Here is a 10,931-nt window from a genome sequence, read left to right on the forward strand (position 1 = left end):
GTCCTGAGGGGATTTCTGTTGTGATATGACACTATAAATAAAAGTGAATTGTTTTGAATTGAAATTGGACAATATAGAAACAAGACAAGCACACATAATACATGATATGTATCACTGGAGAAGGAAAGGTTTTGTGACCTCACTGGCACCCGTTAAACATTTGAACCAACTATCCGACCTTTACCATGCATTATTAGAGCCACAACAAGGAGCCACAGTCAAGTGCAGAGGACATCAAGTGATGAACCAAGAAGCCCACAGTAGAGGCCACTGTGTGAGCTCAAAAGTAACAGCTCTCATTTCTCAGCATTGGTGGCAACCCCACCTTAAAGACATCACTAAATATTGTGTGCAGTCATGTGAAATCTGTAATCAGTTTAATCTAAAGGTTTGATTAAAGGCAGGACTAGGACGTTTTCTAGTCCATTCCATCCAGCGTCTCAGGGACTAGTAGAAAGGGTTAATCGTACTATCAAAGAAGGATTGGCTAAAGTCTGCACACACAAAACTAACTTAGATCAAAGCTCTAGTGCTATTTAACCTCAAATCCACTCCAAATGTGACAATGAATGTCAGCCCACATGAGATTTTGACAAGAAGGAAAATACCCTGTCTATTTACTAGACCTCTGTTATTACAGTATGAAGATCTGAGTGAGTATGTTAAACAACTGAATAACACTGTGATAAGCATCTCTCAACAGGTCACGGAAATACTCACCAAAGAACAGGACCATGACACATCTCCTGTTGGAGTGGGGAGCTGGGTCCTGAGGAAAGTCAACAAGCTCAATTGGTCCTCCCCCAGGTGGAAGGGACCGTATGCACTGACTCGAGACCCTACAGAGAGGACATTGACTGAGGTTCGGACTGACTTAGGAACCTCACTGACTGACAATGACCACGACTCTAGAAATGAAACCCTACCAGAGACTGGACAGACCTCAACTGACAAAACCCTCCAGAAAGACTCCATGGAGACCAGGTTGTAGTCAGAAGTAGCTTCATGGCAGTCCACCACCATCATGACTCGATTCCTGCAAGTTTAAATGTAGCTCATTTAACTTATCAGAACTCCTTGATCTCTTTAGATGCTATTGGATTCCCCAGAGGTGTCCCTGATCAATATAAATTAGTAGATCAAGTCAACGCAGGGTTTGAGTCATCCCTGTTCTGCTGGGCCACTATAAACAAAAATGTGGATGGAACTAATTAAATTAATTTTAATATTCAAAGGCTTAATAATGTGACTAGAGATGTAATTGCTGGACTACATGAACAATTGGCTGCTAATTCCTTGATGACTTACTAAAATAGAATGGCCATTTATTTCCTCCTAGCTGAAAGAGGTGGTGTGTGTGATATGTTTTCCCAAAATTGTTGTGTTGTCAGAATAGTTATCAGAACACTCAGGGATAGACAATCTGTTATCTGATTGGCTAAACAGAGCCTTTAGCAAGTGGAAAACATTAATTATGCCTGTGTTACTTTCACTAGTGAAAGTAATGTTGCTGCACACCATGTATCAGGCACCTCTGTCTAAAGTGTATTACCACGGCCATTAATGATTCCCCACACCACCTCCTTATCAATTATCCCAGCATGCAGGTGAAACTGTCCCACTGATCTCCCTCTCTGAGCCCGGAGAGGATGAGACTGAAGCTTACAAGGATGCTGATGATGAAGACCGCTGTTTGTACTCCTGAATAGTCATAGATACACAGGTTTTGCTAAAGTTACCACATACCCACATATAGCATTACATACACATAGAGGCGTGAGACTCATAGTTTTCCTCTTATGATTATTGTGCTCATAGCAGACATGTTATCAGTAGAGTTATGGAAGGTTGTATTCTCCTGGGAAAGAGGTTCTGTTCCTGGTACCATGATGGCTACTCCTGATATGAATTGTTTAGCTTATGCTTTTAATATTATGATTGTTTTGTTTGATCAACATTGCTCTGTTTACTACTTCCATATGCATGTGCAATGAAGAACTGCTTGCTGCGAGTAACTGCAACGAAGAACAGCTTACACATACTGGCATACATATAGGATGCTCAACGCAATGAAGACATGCTTACATACCCACTATACGATTCTGAGACCTTTATTTGTGTTGTTATAATAGAATTGTATCAAAAGGGGGAGACAAACCTCCTACCTGGTTGTGTTGCAGCTCAGGACGGTTAGTCACTCACAGTTTGGGGACCTGTTGAGCTGCTGCTGCACAGAGTTGGGACACAATACAGGAATAACATTCCCACCTGGATTTTTGAGTTTAGTGACATAATAAAATGATGGCAAAAGGGGGAATTGTTAGAATTGACTTTTACTTTGTTCACTTTAGACTTGTACTTTTTCACTGAACTCATATAAATCACTGGTTGTGCTCATTAGAACAGTGTGACAGTTAACCTGATAAGCAGGAACCCGGTGAATCTTCAAGCCCTCTTTGGCCTGTTTGTTAGGTTTGCTATAATAGATACACGGCTGAAGGACAACACCCATACATGTTTCATATTACATTTCCGTAAGTTCACGTCAGAGATAACTGACCAGTGAGACTCGGTTGTGTGAAAGTCCAACCTCTGTACGGGGCAGACCCAGCCCAAGAAGATAAAATGTGACCAGCACCCAGAAACGGGGCTCGTCTGACTGAGATCCTGTAAGAACTCTGCTATTTTGAGCCCAGCGCTGCCATACTTTACTTGTGACCTGAATAAATATATCTGTAAACTGAAGAGTTCTCCGGTTTATCCTTGGACTTCCAACAAAAGAACTGGGGGTTAATAACCATCACACCAAGGTTTGATTATGCTGTTTTATTTTTGTAATACTCCATTTGTATTTTTTTGATGATGATGATGATGATGATGATGATGACTGCAGCATCACCATCATTTCTGAAGCTTCTGTTATGACTCAGTCAAGCTGCTGTGTGCTGTGTGTGTGCATGTGTGCCCTGTGTTTTTTCCTCCCTTTAATCTCCTATGCAAATAGGTGTGTACCATACCTGTGCCATGATTGGTGGAGTGGTTCCAGGCCCTGGCTCTTGATTGGCTGCACTCACAAACCACCTGATATATAAAGAGCCAAGATGGCAGACGTCAGCTGGCAGCAGGCATTCCTCCTCCTCCTCCTCCTCTTCTTCGTCCTCCTCCTCCTCCTCCTCCTCCTCCTCCTCCTCCTCCCCTCCTCCCCTCCTCCCCTCCCAACCAGCCACACTTCAGTTCAGCTCTATAGTCCTTTTGAGTAGTTTAGTTTCTTTTGAGCAGTAAGGGTGGACTGCCTGTTTAGTTAACAGTGTTTTCTCCTGTTTATTTAGTTAGGGAGGTAAGTCTTGTGTCATTTGGGTTTTCCTAAGTTTGGTTAGGTAAGGTTCATTGTTTCCTAGACAGGAACCTTTGGTATGTTATTTTAGCCTTAGCCCACACTGAAGCCTATAGCTCAGCATATAGATATCATTATCTATTTTTGTCACTTCAACTATTTTTTTAAATAAATCATTTTTCTAAGTATTTAACTAAATCATTGTTTGTGGTCACTTGGGACTTGGGGAAGATGGGGCCTTTTCGTGTTGTGTCCTAGTTCCCTAGACTGGGGTATAACACTTCCATCAGCCTGAATGCAAACAGACTCCAGCAGGAGGAGGAGCTAAGGCTTCATGTAGAAACTGAAGAGCTGCTGTGTTCTCTCTATTGTTCCTTCAGAACTAGTGAAGATAATGCAGCTCTTTTTAGTTTGGATGATGATGTTCACTTTTCATACTGGTAAGTCAACTTTAACAAGAGAAGTTGAGTGTTGTCATGAACCTTTTAATACCATTAAACTCAGTTTAAAGAAATACAAATGTGATGATGAATGATATCTTTGTTCTTTTCAGGATCCTCTGAGGATTTAGTGAAACCGTTGAAAGATGTAATGCTGGCTTTGGAGGGAGACCATGTGACTCTCTCCTGCAGCTATACAGGCTCTGTAACTAACCTCTACTGGTATCAACAGAAGTCCAGTTCATCTCCACAGCTTCTCATCACGGATTATTCAAAGGAAGTTCCAAGGTTGTCTTTAACACATAACAAACCATCTAAAGAGTTTCATCTGGGCATCTCGTCTGCTGCAGTGACAGACTCTGCTGTGTACTACTGTGCTGTGAGGCCCACAGTGACAGGAAACACCAAAACTCTGTACAAAAACCTTTGGATCAAAGACAACACGATACTGCACAACATCCACTAGAGGGAGTCACACACTGTTACAATAGTATGTGATGATAGTCTTGATTCTTTGTATTGGGGATAACCAAAACACTAAATTCAAAACAGACTGAGGGACAGTTTTATTCATACAACAGTCACTCTGATGATAATGAGGTGTATGTAAAAATGCATGTAATAATCTTCCATAAACATCATTAAATAGAAGAACCATCTCAGTACCTTATGAAGATCCGTGTCCTGTGTGTGCAGTATAGTGAACATGTTGGTATTAAATGTAAATACAATTTAGTTTTTACATGGAAGTTATTTAAAAACAAAGCATTGTTTTCTGTAAACATATTCATTACAAATTGTAAGCACTAAAATCCAATATACAGGTGTGTCATCTGTACTAATACATTTTGATATTAAAGTTAGATTACATGGAAGCTATTGAGAGGAGCTGACATGTTTTTCCTACTTGAAAAACTTACCACCATCATTATACGACTATTAACTCACGCATTCACACAGTCGACATTCGTCACTCAATATCTGTGATGTGACATATTGGGTCATATTAATTCTGCCATGTCGATTGGAGGGTCATGTCAAAGTAAATGGTATCGCCAGGGGGGTTATGCATAAAGTGAACAGAGGTCCGAAAATCCCACCAATGGGTCTTAAAATAAATAACGTACAGTCCCTAAGTCATTGATGATGAGCTAACTGTCCTCCTACTACCAACACTGAGAAATGTTTAGTTCTTGTTGCATCCAGAATCAAATATCTAATTCATAATTTTAATTATCCAACTTCAATAGGTCACTATCCCTAAAGGATGCCTATCAAATTCATTGATCCTTTATATTTAAGGGGAAACAAGAAACAAGAAATAAGTACGGTGGCCCAGAGGTGTCAGGCCAAATTCAAAAGCCGCAACACAAATACAAAAGCCGCAACACAAATACAAAAGCCGCAACACAAATACAAAAGCCGCAACACAAATACAAAAGTCACAACACAAATACAAAAGCCACAACACAAATACAAAAGCCGCAACACAAATACAAAAGTCGCAACACAAATACAAAAGCCGCAACACAAATACAAAAGTCACAACACAAATACAAAAGCCACAACACAAATACAAAAGCCACAACACAAATACAAAAGCCACAACACAAATACAAAATTCACAACAGAAATACAAAAGCTACAACACAAATGGGAGTCACCTAAAATACGGATAAACTCTACTTCCCAAAATGCATTGCGGCTCGTCTGACTTCTGAAAAGTTTTAGATAATGGCGGACGATTGCGGTGATTCTGGCGACAGTCAGCAACAAACCGCGAACACATGTAAGTATACTGTAACATGATTTTTATGTTTCCAGCTGACTTTTAAATCGTATTGATAATGAACGTTACTTTATTGTTGTTGGTATTGTACGTTAACATTACGAATCGAAGGTCCTGCTAGCCGGCTAGCCCACTGAAGCTAATTTACCACAGAGGTTAGCGAGCGTAACCGAAGCGGCAATGTGCCGTTTTTACCGACGTTAATTAAGAAGATAGTGCTTATGTTAAACCGTGGTTATATATTTACTAACGGTGGTAAATAACACGGTGCATCATTGTTCGTTAAAGGGAGGGATGCAGACACCGAGCGCCTCATCCGGTGGAGGGAACGATAAGGAGAAGTTCACCGGCAGGAGGAAAGCTGCTCTGTGAGGCTTCACTTAAGAAAATGTGGTATTAAATGTGATAATTCTCATATGCAGGGCTTAACTACTGGTGCATATTTAGCTACTCAATGATATAAGGTTGAAAACCAGCGTATATAGATGGGAAATGTCCTGCTCTCCTGAGATGTCTACCTGAAACGTTCTGTTGAACAGCAAGAAATCATCAATGTGCTGTAACACTTTTCTATGTACTGTTCTTCATATAGGATGTTTCTTAAAGAACAGGGGTGGAGGGAAGGTGGAGCTGGATGAGCTAAGAAGAAGTGGGAGACCCTCAAGCAGAAATACAAGGTGAGTTGGAAGCAGTTTAAAGTATTGAACTCTACATGCTTGATGTGAAGCATAAAATAAACAAGATGATGTTGTCTTTCTTATAATAACCAGGCAAAGTCAGTGCTGGGTAATATCAACAATGTGTTAAGGGTCATTCCGTGCCAACTCAGCCACCCATGTACATGACACCTCTCAGATTTTGCTGAAAAGCGGTGAAAATATGCCTTATGTTACCAAACAAAGGAATCTGAAGTTTCAGGTCAATATCTCAAACGGTTTGCCCGTGGCGTCCATTTGAATTTCAAGTGCCACACCCCTTTTTGACACATTGGAATTTCGCATTTCATTTGTTGGCATTTTTGGAGGCCCATAACTTCTGTTCTAATAGTGATAGAAGGCTGAAAATTGCTCTGTTAGTTCATTGTAATGTGTTCTTCACAATTCTACAGGCAGAATCAACATTCCTTACTGTTTGGGTGAGAGGTGGGTCACCAAAGTCCAATTTTTTTTTGACGGACAAAATTATTTTTCACTTTTTGGGTGCTCCTAGCACCACGATGAATGATCACATTTATTCCAAACAGGATTATTTGTTATATGTGGGACCTTCGCTCTTGCCAAAATGAATTTGAAGGGTATGGTACCACTGGTGGGGGTTTTATGGGGGTCTAAAAACCCTCCCGGGCAGAGGTGACTCTTTTGGAACCCCATATTTGGACCCCCAAATGACCACGTGGGCACTTGATGATCCTAATGGAATTTATACCAGATAAAGATACATATTTGTTCTTTCTTTTAATGAAATAAAACCTTTGACTATGAAGCTCCTTGATATGAATTTTATTCGTCAAAATGCACCATTTTGGACTTTTTTTTCCAGAAGTCTGGAATGTAGATCAGGGAGAATTTAGTGATGATAAAGCATGAAAATATGGGAAATAACTAAGTATTATGCTCAGTGATGGCAAACAATTAAATATTTAGACTGCTGGCCATTAATTTCCTGAAAATTGCAAATTACAATTTTCAGAAAATTACAAAAAAACATTTTCAGCCTTCTATCACTATTAGAACAGAAGTTATGGGCCTCCAAAAATGCCAACAAATGAAATGCGAAATTCCAATGTGTCAAAAAGGGGTGTGGCACTTGAAATTCAAATGGACGCCACGGGCAAACCGTTTGAGATATTGACCTGAAACTTCAGATTCCTTTGTTTGGTAACATAAGGCATATTTTCACAGCTTTTCAGCAAAATCTGAGAGGTGTCATGTACATGGGTGGCTGAGTTGGCACGGAATGACCCTTAACACATTGTTGATATTACCCAGCACTGACTTTGCCTGGTTATTGTAAGAAAGACAACATCATCTTGTTTATTTTATGCTTCACATCAAGCATGTAGAGTTCAATACTTTAAACTGCTTCCAACTCACCTTGTATTTCTGCTTGAGGGTCTCCCACTTCTTCTTAGCTCATCCAGCTCCACCTTCCCTCCACCCCTGTTCTTTAAGAAACATCCTATATGAAGAACAGTACATAGAAAAGTGTTACAGCTACGAGCCTCTGAGGATGTACCAGGACTGCTGGAGACTCTGATGATGTCCCAGGACTGCTGGAGACTCTGAGGATGTCCCAGGACTGCTGGAGACTCTGGGGATGTCCCAGGACTGCTGGAGAAAAAAAATTTTTTTTGAAATATTAAATTAAGTGTAATACTAATCATGCTTTATATTTTGATAAGTAATGTCCATTAAATGGGAGCAAGAACCGAAATCGATTCAGTTAAGTGAGAGAAGATGAGGACGAAATGTCAATAAAGTAAAAAAAAAAAAAAATGTAGTATGAGATGTGTTTGAGGTCACTTCCGTGTTGGCTTTTGTATTTGTGTTGTGGCTTTTGTATTTGTGTTGTGGCTTTTGTATTTGTGTTGGGGCTTTTGTATTTGGCCTGACACCTCTGGGCCACCATAAATAAGCTTGAAGTTACGGAAATGATCAAACAAAATCTAGCCATGATGTAACTATAGCTACATGGCTAATAACTACAGCCAGAACGGCTGTGTTCTCGGCCTGGAAAGTAAAAAGCCTGCAAGTAAAAAAAAACAAAAAAACATGTTTCTTTCTAAATGCTGCTCCCAGTCTGTTAACAAGGATGAAGTTTAACTGAGAGAAGTGAGAATACAGATCTAAGAGGAGATGAGAGATTCAGGGAGGAGCTAAGATGTTACTGAACTATAGAAGAGAGAGGAACTTCTAGATTCAACAGAGTTCAACACCAAAAACCATCAACATTACCTTCATTCAACATGATGTCATCAGACTGTTTCCTTTCCCTCCTGTTCATTTCCATTCTAAGAGGTAAGATTCTATGTAAAATAGTTCAATTACAATATTATTTGAATGTGATCCATTAACTGAGTCTTTTGAGTTTTCTCTCCTTTAGGTGTCAGCTGTGAAGAACTCAGTCCAGCCAAGAATGAAGAGTCCAGTTTAGAAGACAGCACTGTTACTCTGTCCTACAAATACTCCAAACAAGCAACCAGTAGTGATTATTTCTTCTGGTATCGACAATATCCAGGAAAACCACCAGAGTTCATCATCTCCCATTTAGCAACAGGAGGAATATTAAAGACTCAAAACCCTGGACTGAAGATTAAAGTGGATCAAAACCAAATCAACATGAGCATCTCGTCTGCTGCAGTGACAGACTCTGCTGTGTACTACTGTGCTGTGAGGCCCACAGTGACAGGAAACACCAAAACTCTGTACAAAAACCTTCAGAGCAAAGACAAACGATACTGCACAACATCCACTAGAGGGAGTCACCATGAGACACTGTGAAGGCTTTAGAAATGATACTACTTTGACATACTGTATGAGTCTCCTCCTCCTGCAGATGTGACTTCATGGCAGAGAACTGTTTGATTCCACACTTTCATTGTGGTGTTAAATAAAAACATTGAATTAATGTCGCTGCTTTATTCCATGTGAAGTACTGGTAAAATGGAGAGAAGTGATGTCTCCCGGAATTTAACTGGTTTAGAGCGGCATGGTGTAGGGTTGGTGTTCCCGTTAAAGAACACGGATACAGATGTCCTGGTTTAGGTTGGTTTATTTAACTGTGGTCTGTAATAACAATACAAAGTAACAATTAGTACACTATACATGATACACAAACATAATGAGATGACTAAGGTTACAAAGGACTGTATTTAGTACTCAAGTATATCATATGGATCATATAACCTAAACCAATCACCTCACACCAGGCACACAGACAGCATGACTTAGCTTATTAGCTTTAACAACACACCAGCATAATAAAATAGCTTATTCAGAACTAAACAATGCACATGAACAATATTAGCATCCAACTTAGACAGCATAACATCATTACTCTCACCTTCTGGCATTTACACACAGCAATTAAACAGAGAGGTACAGGTGAATGATGGGGAAGGCAAAGGCAATTGCATCTATCCACTGCTGTATGGAGAGAGAGCTAACATTCACAGCACAGCAGTTCACCCACAGGTATGGTGCATTCAATAGCGTCAGAATGGTTATGGTGTGTTCAAGAGCATGGGACATATGGAACTAACCGATAAACAAGTCATTACTGAATGGAACACAATTCAATAAACAAGTTAACAAACATTAACAGCATGGGCTTTCTAACAACTGGTGTTCCAAACGTTTCTACCATTGAGTAAATCAAGAACTGAGATTATTTTAAAGCTCTTAAAATTCTGTAAACCAGGTGAAATCTTGCTATGTCGTCTGCTGATGTTAAACTTGGTGTTCTAAAGTTGTACAGTGAAGATATCATGTTTTCTCTATTCTCAAAGTGCAAATTCTTTCTTGTCTTTTCGAACCGAGAAAAGGTAATACATTATCACAGATACCTTGGAGATGGGAGAAAAACCTGGTAGCATGTGAAGTCCTGGTATTCTATGGAAACATTCAGGGAGGAGCTATGATGTTATAATAGAAGAGAGAGGAACGTCTATACAGTATTCAACAGAGTTCAATACACAAACCATCAACATGATCTTTATTTAACATGCTGTCACTTCATCATTGTGTGTTTTCCCTACTGTTTCTTTATACTCTAACAGGTGTGGTAGAATGTGCAGCATGAAAAAACAATCAAGTTTGTTGTTTTTGTATACAAGTCATTTAGAAAGACATTTACAACATGAAATAACAGTTATCTCGTCCTTAAGGTGTCATATAGATAGACGGACTTGACAAGGAACTCTTTTGACTCAAACATTTATCATTGTTGATCATTTGGTGGCAGATCAAGTTCCATCCAGAAAACCGTATTTCTCCATCAGTCTTTGAGACTCATAACAATAATGTCATCATGCTAAATGTGATGTAAATGTAGAGAGTTCCTCGACACATGATAAAGAGGAAGGACCAATGATGTGAAGGCTCAGATCCATCAGAGTATCAATGTTCTTCCTCTCTCTCCTCCCCTCTCACTGCAGACATGAAACACTGGCTGAGAAACATCCTGATTCTGACTCTCTGGCTAGGTAACTCTTTAAACCTGCTGATTGTTCTCCTTTAATCAACCATCTTTATTGATTCATCTCTTCCTCTGCATGTTCTCTTCTTCCCCAGAGTGTAAAGGAGAAGACAAAGTGAACCAGCCGACAGGAGATGTCATCGCAACTGAAGGACAGACAGTTACACTGGAC

The sequence above is a fragment of the Eutrigla gurnardus genome (assembly GCF_963514095.1).
Source record: "Eutrigla gurnardus genome assembly, chromosome: 4".
In the NCBI taxonomy this organism is placed as follows: domain Eukaryota; kingdom Metazoa; phylum Chordata; class Actinopteri; order Perciformes; family Triglidae; genus Eutrigla; species Eutrigla gurnardus.